The sequence below is a fragment of the Mustela lutreola genome, chromosome 9 (genome assembly GCF_030435805.1).
Source record: "Mustela lutreola isolate mMusLut2 chromosome 9, mMusLut2.pri, whole genome shotgun sequence".
Lineage (NCBI taxonomy): Eukaryota > Metazoa > Chordata > Mammalia > Carnivora > Mustelidae > Mustela > Mustela lutreola.
Window position 1 is genome coordinate 93,486,644 of NC_081298.1, and position 13,869 is coordinate 93,500,512.

At 40.1% G+C, this 13,869-nt stretch overlaps 1 protein-coding gene across 6 annotated transcripts in view; it reads left to right on the plus strand.

Moving 5' to 3' along the window:
- ZNF638 (zinc finger protein 638) overlaps positions 1-13,869 on the plus strand; it is a 133,260-nt gene that overhangs the window by 40,726 nt on the left and 78,665 nt on the right. The window contains exon 1 of one of the 6 annotated variants that reach the window (XM_059188011.1): positions 10,617-10,756. The exons of 4 other annotated variants lie outside the window; for them this stretch is intronic. The gene's annotated coding sequence lies outside the window, so the exon portion shown is untranslated. Of the gene's footprint in view, positions 1-10,616; positions 10,767-13,869 lie in introns of those variants that run through there. One more of the 6 variants, XM_059188009.1, reaches the window with a different exon arrangement.

Below are 13,869 nucleotides of genomic sequence, written 5' to 3' on the forward strand. Positions count from 1 at the left end.
CCTCTGTCTTGGGGCATTTCTGAGGAGGGGAGGCACTGCTTATCTTCCACTTGTCCCCAGTGTGCATTTCAGCTGGCTCATTTATGATGTGATATTCACCTCTGTCCAACCTAGAATTGGTTTGGGTGAGGCAGGAGAAGGTAAGAGGGACATTGGTTCTTCAGGCTTTACCAGTTCTTTGGGTCTTCCTAGACCCTGATCAGATCTTCCATTGTGTCTCCTTTGCATTAGCTTGAAGCAGATTATTGGCTTTTGTAACCTACTAAGATTAGTAATTTTATGATCCACATCCATTTTGAGATCAAAATTGTCTCTGGGCAATAAAGAGATTTCTTTGCAAGGCTCTAGGGTATTTTTTTTTTAATTTGTTTTCAGATGGACCATTTTGACTGAAACTTATTCTTTCTAATTTTTTTTCTTTTGCTGTATGGTTCTTCATATTTTTATTTTTAGATTTTTTAAAATTTTATTTGATAGAGAGCAAGTATGAGAGTGAGCACAAGTAAATAGGGAAGAGGTGCAAGGGAAAGGAGAAGCAGACTCCCTGCTGAGCAGAGAGCCCAATGCAGGGCTTGATCCCAGGATCCTGGGATCAGGACCCAAGCTGAAAGCAGGTGACAAACCAACGGAGCCACCCTGGTGCCTGGTTCTTTGTATTTTAACTCAAGTATAGATTTGTGTAACCATTGCCATAATCAGAATAAAGAATACTTTTATCATTCCAAAACACCCTTTATAGTCACACTTTCCCTTCAACTATAACTCCTGACAACTACTGATCTACTCTCCATCGCTACAGTTTTGTGGTTCTGATAATGTTATATAAATGGAATCACATAGAATGTAACCTTTGAGACCAGATTCTTTCACCCAGCATGTTACAAAATTTATCCAAGCAGTAGCATGTTTCTGTAATGTGTTCCTTTTTAAAAGATGTGTTTCTTTTTACTACTGACTAAGGTTCATTGTATCAATGTATCCAAATTTGTTTATCCATTTACCCTTCAGGGATGTTTGGTTGTGTCCATTTTGGGGCTATTACAAATAAACCTACTCTTAACATCTGTGTATAGGTTTTTCATGTCAGTGTAAGTTTTTGTTACTCTAGGTTAGATTCTCAGAAGTGGGATTGTAGGGCTATATAGAAAATTCTTGTTTAGCTTTAAAAAAAAGTGCATTTCTAGAATGGCTGTACCATTCATTTTAGATTTGCACCAGCAATGTATCATATTACCTTACTGCCTTTGCCACAGCTAATTAAATTAGGGATAAGTGCCTTAGCTAAAAGAGACATTATATTAGCCAGACCAGTGACTTATGAATGAACTAGTATGAGAACTCTGCCAAAAAGGGGACCAGGGGACTCACACAAATCCGAATTGAAAACTCGCAGAAAAAAGAGAAGCAGAAGCCAAGGTTAGAGGAGAAACAGAAACCTAGAAATACAGAGTTATCTGCATGGTAGACTTATTTAAGTAGGGTACAACCCTTGCCTATTTCAGAGGGAATGAGGAGATGACAAAGTCCGCAGTGCTGCTGTTGGGTCACGAGTGATGAAAAGCTCATATTCTATTGCTCTTTGAGACCTGGCTTTTGAAAGGCTGAACTGGAGACTCTGCTTTTTTTTTTTTTTTTTTCTGTGTAGCTTTAAAATAAAGTCTCATAAATTATAGACAGAACATTTAATATAAAAGCTTTATTGGGATATAATTCATATATCATACAGCTCACCCACTGAAAGCGTACCATTCGGTGGTTTATAGCATATTCACAGAGTTCTACACTGCCCTCACTGGAATAAATATTAGAAACATTTTCATCACTTTAAAAAGAAAATCCATACCCCTAGCCAAAGAAATTTTCTTATCATGGGGACCAGCTGCAGTTCCTGACTATTCCTGAGTAACATGTTTCCAGTCCCTGCAAGTCCCTGAAAGTATTCAAACAAAATAATTGTTGATACCAGGAGCCAGGTATCAAACCCACCCTATTGATAGTACAAAGCCTATCTCCCACATGTGGTTGTCACTTTGTTCCTAAGTATGACTCTCACAGGACCCTATGTGATGTCCTCCTTCCCCAGGTTGTAAGTATACGTGACAATAAACTGCTAACAATCTCATATTTTCAGCATTGTGTGTCGTGTGTTCATCCATGCCAGTGATCCCAGAGTGGGAATCCCGCTGTCACTAATGGGGTGATTAGTAAGAAACTAAAACAAGGTGTTTAATAGCAGATTTGAGCAGGCAGAAGAAAGAAACCAACACACTTGAAAATAGTCAATTGAGGGCACCTGGGTGGCTCACTCCGTTAAGTGTCTGCCTTTGGCTCAGGTCATGATTCTGGGGTCCTGGTATTGAACCCCACATTGGGCTCCCAGCTCAGCAGGAAGTCTGCTTCTCCCTCTCCCTCTGCCTCTCCCTCTCCTCGTGTTCTCTCCTTCTCTCCCAAATGAATAAATAAAATCTTGGGGAAAAAACCCCAAAGAGATCTACATGAGGCACAATATAGTCAAATTGTTAGAAGACCAAGAATCTTGACGGTAGGAAGAGAGAAGGGACTTATCTTGCACAAGAGAGCCCCAGTAACAGTGACAACTGATTTCTCTCCAGAAGTCATGTTGGCCAGAAGACAATGGAATGACATATTTAAAATGCTAAAAGAAAAAAAAAGGTGTCAACCAAAAATTCTATATCTGATCTAACTGTTCTTCAAAAATGAAAAAGAACCCTACTCCTTTGACTTCTGTTGCAGCCATTCTACCACCTTCCTGGAAGAGAGGAAGTGGGAGAGGAGCTTACATTGCCTGCCATCCACATAATCTCTCTCTGCTGCCCCAAAAGAGTATAAAATGTTTATCTATGCCAAGCTTGCCTGCACCCCTGCTCTGATGCAAGCTGGATCCAGAATTGCATCCAGACCTGTTGCCGCATCAGTGCTGTCTTAACAGAAGAGGGCTCTATAGTATTCGATGGGGCCCAGCATGGTGTGATTTAGCTAATGTCCATGTGGTTCTTTAAAAAAATTATTCCTCTATCTTTATTGACACTCTCTATTTGTTGCAACATGTTGTACACTTACTTACTTCTTTAAGCATGGTTCCTTTTATTTAGTTCTTCCAACATATTTCTAATAATTATTATGAAATCTTTTTATGTTAAATCCAATATCTGGGCCTTCTTACAGGCAGTTGTTGTCTTTTTCTCTTCTGTATGAGTCACACCTTCTTGTTTCTATGTGTGTCTTGCAATTATTTTATTGCTGAAAACTAGACATTTTAGGTACTACATGGTAGCAAATCTAGATCCCAATTATCCTTTTCCCCTGGGACTTGTTTTTGTTATTGTTTGTTTATTTGTTTAGTTAACTTTTTTAAAAAAGATTTTATTTATTTATTTGACAGAGAGAGACACAGCGAGAGAGGGAACACAGCAGAGGGAGTGGGAGAGGGAGATTTGCAAGGAGCCTGATGCGGGGCTCAATCCCAGGATCCTGGGATCATGACCTGAGCTGAAGACGCTTAAGGACTGAGCCACCCGGGTGCCCCTATTTGTTTAGTAACTTAGCTGAACTGTTTTAGTGAAGCCTATTGCCCCATCGATGTTTAGGGTTCTTGCTCTTTAGAGAGTGAGCCTTGGATGCACACAGGTTACTTCTGGATGACAATGTTTTAGCAGGACTCTCTTTGACAGTCTCTTTTCCTGATCTGTTGTGCTGTCTGCTTCTGTTAGTATTTCAAATTCCTTCCCTTTTGGGCTTCTCAATAGGCTGTTTGAATGTTCTCATGAACCTGACTTTACCTAGTATAAGCAATACAAAAAAAAAGAAGGGAAAGTCAGGTGGAAGCTATCCTTGTTATGACTTAGCCTGAGAGGTCACATAGCATCCTTTCCACCACGTTCTGTTCATTAGAAACAATAGGCTAAGTCCCATCTGCATTCAGTGAGTGTGGAATTAGGCTTTACCTTGTGACATGAATCCTATCAAAGACTCTGTGGTCGTATTTAGAAACCACCTTAACAAGAAGGGACAATCTGATTTCTAGTTACCATTGCATGAGCTTTGATAAAAACTCAGAAAAATAATTGCTTGCTCTTTTGAGTTCGTTTCTGAACTCCTCTCTAAATGCTACGTGGGTACACCTTATAGTCTGTCACCAAGGAGGCAAAATTCAAGGATTGGTAAGAGCCAAGTTTTGTTGACGAAATTAGCAGGCATGATATGGTTTTCATCATGGCCATGTGTCTATCCCAATCATTAGATTTGGATTCTAAAGACATATGGAGGGCAATTACTACCCCCAAATCCTATTTTTTACTATCCTTGTACTTGAGATGAAACGAGGATGAGATCCTTTGTGTCACTGAGACAAAGCCCCATGTATGTTAGCAAATCCCAGGGAAAGGTTTGTGATGACTCTTCTTTTCTCTAAGCCTTTCAGGCATTGAGCTGTGCTGAGCAGGCAGGAGCTGAGCAGTGGACAGAGCTGTTCAGTACTTGCCTGACCAATCAGAAAACAGAGTGGATAAAAAATGGGGAGGAGGATTGTGGACAAAAGTCATGGTCAGAAGAGTGGGTGGAGTAAGATGACTTTTTTTGTGTTAATAATATTGACATTTTTAGATGGGAATGAGAATTTCTGCAAGTGGTCCAAGGTGGCGAGAAGATATAAAAATCTGGAGAGGTGTGGATATGGTAGATTCTAAAATTAGAAAAAAAATTCATGCATGCCACATGAATCCATGAGCATCTTTCAGTTTATAGATTTCCAGACTCACATCTGATGGGCAGAATAATCTAGTCTCTTCCCTTCCCCCTTTTCCCCTTATGAAAACTGAAATCCAGTGAGGTTAATATCAGAGCAGGAGCTAGAAGGGAAACTCTTGTGATTCCTGTTCCACTGTGTATTCAATGTTCTGTATAGCCATAAGGAGCTTATAAAGACTTGCACAATCTGATCCCTTGTACTTGTCCATCCTTATCTTGTCCTTCCTCTATGTCATCCCACCACAACTGTGCTGGCCTTCTAGTTATTCCTTAAACAAACCCAAAGTGCTCTGATCCCAGGGCCTTTGCACTTACTATGTCCTCTGTTGGAAATCTCTTCTTCCAGATATCTGCAAGACTTTCCCTCTCTCTTCCTTTATATTTCTGTTTCACTCTCGCCTTACCATGGAGGACTTCCCTGACTATCCTATCTAAGGCATTACCTAGCCCTTGCTTCATCATTTTTTCCCTTACTTGCCTTATTTCCCTTATTTTACTTTACCACATTATATATGCCTTTGTTTATTGTTTCTTTCCACAAAAATGGAAATTCCGCGAAAGGAGATTCTGGGTTTTTGTTGACTACTGTGTCCTCTAGTATTTAGAATAGTGACACAGAGTAAATAATCAATGTAAGTCAATTTATGTCGCCCCTTTGTTCAAAACCTTCCCATATCATTCACAGGAAAAATCAAAGGCCTCAACATGGCCTTTGTTATGAACTGAATCTCTCCTCCCAAGTTCATATGTTGAAGTCTTCACAGCCAGGATTCCTCAGAATAGGACTGTATTTGAAGGTAGGGCCTTCAAGGGTGATTACAGTTAAGTGGAGGCAGGTGAGTGGGCCTAATCCAGTATGACTGGTGTCCTTCTAAGAAGGGGTTAGAGACAACAGGGATGTGTGTGCATAGAGAAAAGCCTGTGTGAGGACACAGAAAGAAGGTGGTCAACTGCTAAACTAAGGAGAGAAGCCTGAGGAGAAACCAACTGTGACTATACCCTGATCTAGACTTCTAGACTTCAAAGCTGTGAGAAAATAAATCCCTGTGGTTAAGCCACCACCCAGCCAGTGATATTTTGTTAATGGCAACCATAGCAGACTAATATAGCTTGCTTCTCCTCCACCTCATCTGCTGTGTCCCCTCTTACTCACGCTGTTGCAGCCTCTTTGGCCTTCTTGCAGTTTCTCTAGTATGACAAGCTGGCTTTTGCCTCAGAGTTTTTGTGTTTTATGTTCACTCCTCCTGGAATACTCTTCCTTCCAGATTTCTCTACTGCTTATTCATACACTTCAGTCAGCTTTCTGCTCACATGCTGCTTTCTTAGTCATGTCTCTCTCTCTCTCTCTTTTTTTTTTTTTTTAAAGAAATTTATCTATTTATTTTTAAAGTAATCTCTGCACCCAACATGGGGCTAGGACTCATGACCCTAGGATCAAGAGTTGGATCATCTACTGACTGAGCCAGAGATCCCTTAGTTATGCCTTTCTTGACCACCATCCTGTTTAAATTGAAACCTCTGTCACTTCCTTATTCCCTATGTCCTGATCTTGGTTGGTTGTTTTCCATAACACTTACCATCTGACATACTATATATTGCCTTGTTTATTGTCTGTCTCCCCCATCAAGGCTGTATGTGCCATGAGGGCACGAGTCAGTGTTGCCTTGTAGTTTGCCACTGACTCTTCTGTGCCAGAGGAGTTCCTGGAAAAAAGTAGGCCGTCAGATAATATTTAGTGCATCAGTTAATGAATGAACAAATGGTACTGGCCCATGGATAGACAAATAGATAATGAGGACAGGCTAGAAGTTCCATAAATCCATTTTATATATGGGAATTTACTTCTTCGTTGTTTGTTTTTCAAAGGGAAGGGCCACTTCAATGAAGGGGGAGAAAGCATGGTTTTTTAGTACATGGAAACTTCATGATTGATTTAATATATTTGAAAGAAAACAAAGTTAGATCTTTACCTCATACAAAGAGAATAAATTTTATTTTATTTAAATTTATTTACCTCTTTGTTCATGTAAGTAATCTCTATCTCCAGTGCAGGTCTTGGACTCATGACCTCGAGATCAAGAGTCCCACACTCTTCCAACTGAGCCAGCCAGGCCCCCCAAGAATAAATTTTAGATTTAGTATGTCTAACTGTAAAAAATAAAATTATGAAATTGTAAACAAAATTTTAACAAGTTTAGGAGAATTTTTATATAATTCCTAGGTATGTATGCTTCTTGGGGGTGGTGTGAGACTTCTTAGACAAAAAGAACACTCAGAAGTCATAAGGGAAAAGACTGACAAATTTGATTACATTTAAAATTTATAATGGCAAAAGACACTCAGAAAATATGAGTGGGGAGAAGCCAATTATGACATATTTGACAAGGATTAATATTCCTTATATTCGGGGCGCCTGGGTGGCTCAGTGGGTTAGAGCCTCTGCCTTCGGCTCAGGTCATGATCCCGGGGTCCTGGGATCGAGCCCCGCATCGGGCTCTCTGCTCGGCGGGTAGCCTGCTTCCTCCTCTCTCTCTCTCTCTGCCTGCCTGACTACTTGTGATCTCTCTGTCAAATAAATAAAAATTAAAAAAAAATTCCTTATATACTAAGAATTATCTTATAATAAGAAAAAGACCATCTGCTTATTAGAAATATAAGCAAAAAATATTAAAAAGATTTTTTTCACAGAGGAAATGTACATGGCCAGTAGATATGAAAGGAGACTGAATAACTTCATACACACATGCACACACACACATTTTTTTACCCATCAGGGTCGTTCTTTTTTTTTTTTTTTTAATAAAAAATACACTGATTTTCCTACTGTGTACCAAGTATTATTCTAGATATTGGAATATTGGAGATAAAGCAGTGAAGAGAAGAGGCAAAATCCCTAACATCATGGAGCTTATGTTCTAGTGGAGAGAGACAGATAACAAACAATAAGAAATAAATTATATGGTATGTTAGAAGGTGATAAGTGCTGTAGAAATAAATAAAACTATTTAAGGGGACAACATTTTAAAAAAAGGAATTTATGAAGTTAGTTTGCCCAACTCTAGGAAAATGAATTTGAAAACCCAAATGAGTGATGTCTGGGTGCCATGGTCAGTGGAGCATCTGACTCTTGGTTTCAGCTCAGGTTGTGATCTTGGGGTCATGATCTCAGGGTCGTGGACTGGGCTCCATGCTCAGTGTGGAGTCTGTTTGGGACTCTCTTTCCCTCTCCTGCTGTTCCTTCTCCCCATGCTCACTCTCTCTTTCTTTCTCTCTCTCTCAAATAAATAAATAAAACCAGATGAAATAGATGTTTTTCGAGGAGAATTAAATTACAAAAATGATTGCAGGGAAGAGAGAGAAATTCTAATCAAATTATATACCATAAAACCATCTGGAGAAAGTTGTTCAAGAGCCACCCCATGAAAAAGCACCAGGTGAGATATTTCAAAGGTTAATTATACCAACCTAAATTTTAATTTTTTATTTAATTTTTTTAATTTAAAAAAAGATTTTATGTATTTTTTTTTCAGAGAAAGAGAGACACTGAGAGAAGGAGAAGAACACAAGGAGTGGGGAGGGGTAGAGGGAGAAACAGACTCCCAAAGAGCAGGGAGCCCAATGTGGGACTCAATCCAGGACCCTGGGATCATGATCTGAGCTAAAAGTAGACATTTAACCGACTGAGCCTCCCAGGCACCCAGTCTTTCTCTTTCTTTCTTTCTTTCTTTCTTTCTTTCTTTCTTTCTTTCTTTCTTTCTTTTATTCTTTCATTCATTAAGTAAACTCTGCCTCTAATGTGGGGCTCAAACTCAAAACCTTGAGATCAAGAGTCACTTGCTGTACTGATGGAGCCAGCCAGGTGTCCCTAATTATACCAAGTTTTATTATTTTTTAAAGATTTTATTTATTTATTTGACACAGAGAGATCACAAGTAGGCAGAGAGGCAGTCAGAGAGAGAGAGAGGAGGAAGCAGGCTTCCTGCCGAGCAGAGAGCCTGATGTGGGACTCGATCCCAGGACCCTGAGCCGAAGACAGAGGCTTAACCCACTGAGCCACCCTGGCGCCCCTACACCAACTTTTAAAGAATGGACATGTTCCATGATACTTAAGTCATTTCAGAGTTTAGAGAAATAAGTGAGGTTGTGGAGAAATGATCATTTTCCTATGCATCTGGTGGAAGTGGGACTTCGGATAAACTTTTCAAAAAGCATTCTGACAATATCTAATAGAATTAAATCCAACTACACATATATAATACATATATATATATATCTTTAATGTAGATGTCTAACTCTGGGGATTCTAGCCTTTAGAAATAAAAATATCAGTTGGTAAGACTGTTTATGTATCACCAATGTTTAGAGTGTCAGAAAGACTAAAAAAAACTTCAGTGTCAACAGGTTGAATAATTGATGATGGAGCCATGCTATGAATATTGCACAACTATTTAAGAAAGGGGATCTACTTGGAGAAATTCCAGTAATCAGAAAAGGAACTAGCAGGCTAATGTCAAGTTTTTGGCAAAAAAGAAAAAGAACATTTCCCATTGCATGCAAATAACACATTTGTGTATGTTAGTATGAATATATAGAAATGTATGGAAGAAAACACTTGAAGCTTTAACATTGGTTATGTGGACTTGGCTTGTTGGCTTTCTCTTTGTTGTTTTTGGTTTGCTGCCTCTGCAGTATTTTTAATTTGAAATGAAAATCGGGTAAGATAGATTTTATGTATTTTCTTTTATATATATTCTCTATATATTCTATACTATTCTATATGTTCTATCTATATTCTATATTATTCTGTATATATTCTATATAGATATCTGTATCTATATATTCTATGTATTCTTTTTCTATGTATTTTAACATGAATAAAAGAAATACATCTCTGTGAAAAAGAAAGAAAAGAAGAAAGAAAGAACAGAAAGAAAGAAAAGAAAGGAGAAAAGAAAAGAAAGTGAGGGTGCCTGGGTGGCTCACAGGGTTAAGCCTCTGCGGTCAGTTCAGGTCATGGTCTCAGGATCCTGGGATCCAGCCCCACAGAGGGCTCTCTGCTCAGCAGGCAGCCGGCTCCCCTCCCCGCCCCCCAACCCTTCTCTCTCTGCCAACCTCTCTGCCTACCTCTCTGCCTACTTGTGATCTCTCTCTCTGTCAAATAAATAAATAAAATATTTATAGGAATAGAAAAGAAAGAATAATATACATCTGCTTGGTAACTGATACATGAGACTTAGGTGGTGTGATTTTTGTGGTATCCATAGGCGAGACTTGGGAATTTTGCCAGATTTTTGCCCAATGATTGAGCCTTTATGTTGGTGTAGTAGAGTAACCTTGAGTTATTCAAGTTCTTTCAAACCAAATGAAGGTTATGAATATCTATCACAAAGGGAGGTATTTTGATTGTGAAATGACACATGGAAAGATTTTTAGAGTGTTAAGCTTTTAGGTTAATAAGCTTCAACAGCCTTCTAATTTTCTGACATTTTCAGTGGCCGTGATATACATCACATCACCGCTATAGAATGGCAAAAATAGATATAAGGCGAGAGCTTAAAGGCAGGCAAACTCCTAACCATACAAAGTATTATGATATCCAGTGCAAGATATTACTAAAGGCAAAAATGTTCAGGGAAGACATCGCGGAGGCGAGAAAACACGGGTCTTATAGTTTGCGCATCATATGGATAAGACAGGTAGAGAGCAGGTAGAGGAATTGACAACGGGTGCCTAAGGACACGCTGGGCTCCGGGAACGCTACGCCCAAGAGCGCCCCCTTTCGGAAACAAGCTACTCAGGCTCCGTTCTCGTGCCTCCTGGCGAGCGCGGTGCCAGCGGTACGCAGGCGCCGGGAGCAGATGAGGGCTCGCAAAGGCTCGATAGGCGCGCATGCGTGCAGTTCTCTGGAGGCGGTAGCTTCTTCGGCGTCGAGACTGGAGGCTGAGTGCTAAACTGTGTGGGGCACAAATGGGATCCGGCTGTTAGTCGGGTAGGCATAGGTAGGACTGCTGCCTTGTGGGGTGTAGGGGGCTGGAAGGCGGGAGCCCATGGCGTGGGGTCCTGAGCCTTTCCCGTGCGGTCCGGGCCGACTATTGTATCTGTGTCGCAGCGGCTGCGCACAAAATGGCGGCGGGCAGGCGGCGGGGGCGGGAGGAGGTTGGGGGACCCCCGGGATGGGAAGGGAAGCTTGGCTGCTCCGCTACCGCGTCGGTTCACTTCGCTGCTCTGGAGGGCCGGGTCGGGTAACTGCGCTGGGACCTTGCTTCAGGAAGAGCCACCCGACGGCGGGTGCACTGGGCGGAGGAATGAGGACAGCCCTTTGGCAACGCCGTGGCGGCCCCTTCCCCATCGGCGCAGGGCCTGCCGAGGCCGCGCCAGGCCTGACAGCCAGAGGAAGGGGTGGTGCGGGAGCATGGAGGAGGGAGTAACCATTCCTGTCGGGCCAGGAAGAGAGGCGGCGGAGCTGGAGCTAAACCCCCTGGCGAACGGCGTTGTGCAAGAAGCGTGCGGAGAAGAGCATGTTTGTGTTTGGGGCTGGGGGAGAGGGAGTTGGGGTGAAGGGGGGAATATTAGATCCAGCGGCTTTTGCTGTCGCTGTCTCTTGTGCCTGCCTTTTGCAGCCTTGAAAGCAAAGAAAATGTCACCTCTGTGCGGGATACGGAGGGCGCTCACAAACGATTCTGATACTTACAAATTTCTCCAAGGAATCGGAATACCGATCGTTAATGGTTTGTGTGTGATTCCTAGGCTGCGCCCCGTTCTGTTAAAGCTGGGGGGAGAGTGTATAACGCACAGTTCAGCCCTTGAGGACGTTTGAAACGGATCTTTTGTTGTTTGAGATAATTGCGAATGAGGGAGACTTAACGTTAGTACAAAATCTTTAATTGAACTAGACAATGACGGCTGCCTCTAGCTAATTTTTCTCAAGATTTACTCTAAGGAGAAAATTGGGGGGTGTGTGGAACCCTATTTTAATCTGATGGCTTTTTGAAGAAAAACTTGTTAACAGGATCCGGCAACTGAAGTTGATTCAATTTTTTTTTTTTTTTTTTTTTTTTTTTCTAACCGGCTTTGGAATTGTGCACAAAAAAATTTCTTCGTCGTTTCCCGTCCCCCCACCCCCCATTTGTTTTAAAGGGTTGATTTATTTATTGGGGATATTTGCTGATTCAGATTTGCAATTAGTATTGCTAAATCAGAAAAATTAGTTTCCAAAAAATGATTAATGAGTTTATATGGAAAAATAAGTGCATAATTTACATTATTTCAACATAGCTTTAATTTTATTAGGCATTCTAGACCTAGCTTATGTTGCATTTTTTTTAATTTGACAACGTTTCATATACGGCTCTTATGCATATTTTGTAATATGCACTTTTAAAAAATTGTGTGGAATCCATCCTGTTAATACAGTAAAATATGCTGGGCCATTCCCTGCTTCATTGTTGCTATCTGCTAAGGGGAAAGAAAAAACAGTTGGAAGACGTCACAAATTCTCATTAGTTTCTATTAACTAGTTTTCAGAATGTATTTATTCATGTCACATATTTTTTACCCTGAATATTGGTTATATTTTAGTATTATAATCTTTTTGTCTTGGAGAGTGTATATAGCAGATACTCTTGTTTAAAAAAATGCTTATTAAAAATCAGAGATCACTTTGTACTTCATGGTTGTCGTAAAGATTTTCTCTCCGGTGCTCTTAAGGTGATCTCTGGAAATTTTTATGTAGTGAAAGAAAATGCAAGACAAATAGTTTAGTGAAATGAGAATAGGCTTTGGAATCAGGAGATCTGGATTCAGATGTCTGTTGTTTTCCCTTACTGAATGTCTAAGGTTTTGGGTAAGTTACTTTATTCTTTCTAAACTTTTGTTTCCTTACCTGTAAATTGGTGATAATACTACTTCCTGCTTGGGATTGTTGTGAGACTTGAAAGAGACAATGAATAGAAAGCCTGTATACTTTGGCATATACTAGGTGCTTAATAAATATTAGCTGATATTTTTATTACAAGTGTTTAAGTTTCAGGCAGCATCTTTTGATAAAAGATTGTTTCTTGTGGATATTCCCTTTTAGTTAAAAAGAGGCTTAAAGGAATTCAGATTAAATTGATAGAATTTGGCAGTTGAAAAATCATCTAATATTTCATTAAAATTTTGGTTTATCTGTACATTTTGTATGTACCTCTCTTGTAGCACTTACCAAATATATTGTAACCATTTATTTATATGATTGTTACATTCATCTTTGTATCTATCCCCGGGCTCCATGCTCCTGTGTTGAGTGAATGAACTCAGTTAGTAGTTATCAGAGCCTGGGTAAGAACCTATCTAGCCCTTGGAGTCCAAATTGTGCTCTTTCTAGCATGACTTAATGTGTACTGGTCATAAAGTTTGAATAAATCTGTCCAAATTCCTCATAAAATGCTTTATATACTAAGAATCAGTGCTTCCAGTATGGGTACCCAGTAACATTGTTTGGGCTGTTTTGCAAGGAAAGAGGAGCTACTGAATGTTGGCATGTGGTGGTTTAGATCGACAGGTTTTGAAAGTAATTTTATTTGTGGCTAAAGCCAATAAGGCCCTCTTTATATTCAACATTACTTGCTCCTTAATTACTTTAACTTTATATAGTTATAATAGTTTGAAATTTGTGGCTGAGAATGAAAATGAAAACAGCTATTTGGAAGATAACAATGGAAAGGAGGAAGATGAGGTGTAGAAATAAAACATAGCTATTATAATGGTCAGCAAGGGTCAAAGGAAGGGTTTTTTTTTTTTTTTTTTTAAGATTTTATTTATCTGACAGATCACAAGTAGGCAGAGAGGCAGGCAGAGAGAGAGAGAGAAGCAGTGTCCCCACTGAGCAGAGAGCCTGACGTGGGGCTCGATCCTAAGACCCTGAGATCATGACCTCGTGGGAAGGCAGAAGCTTAACCCACTGAGCCACCCAGAGGCCCCAAGAGCAAGGGTTTTGTCCTGAGAAGAGTTTAGGGAGGACAGGAAGGTTTTAAGGTACACATATTTTGGTATTTTCTTTGTGGTTACCTTGGGCATTTATATATTTTGGGTTATTTTCAACTCTTGAATCCCTTGAATACC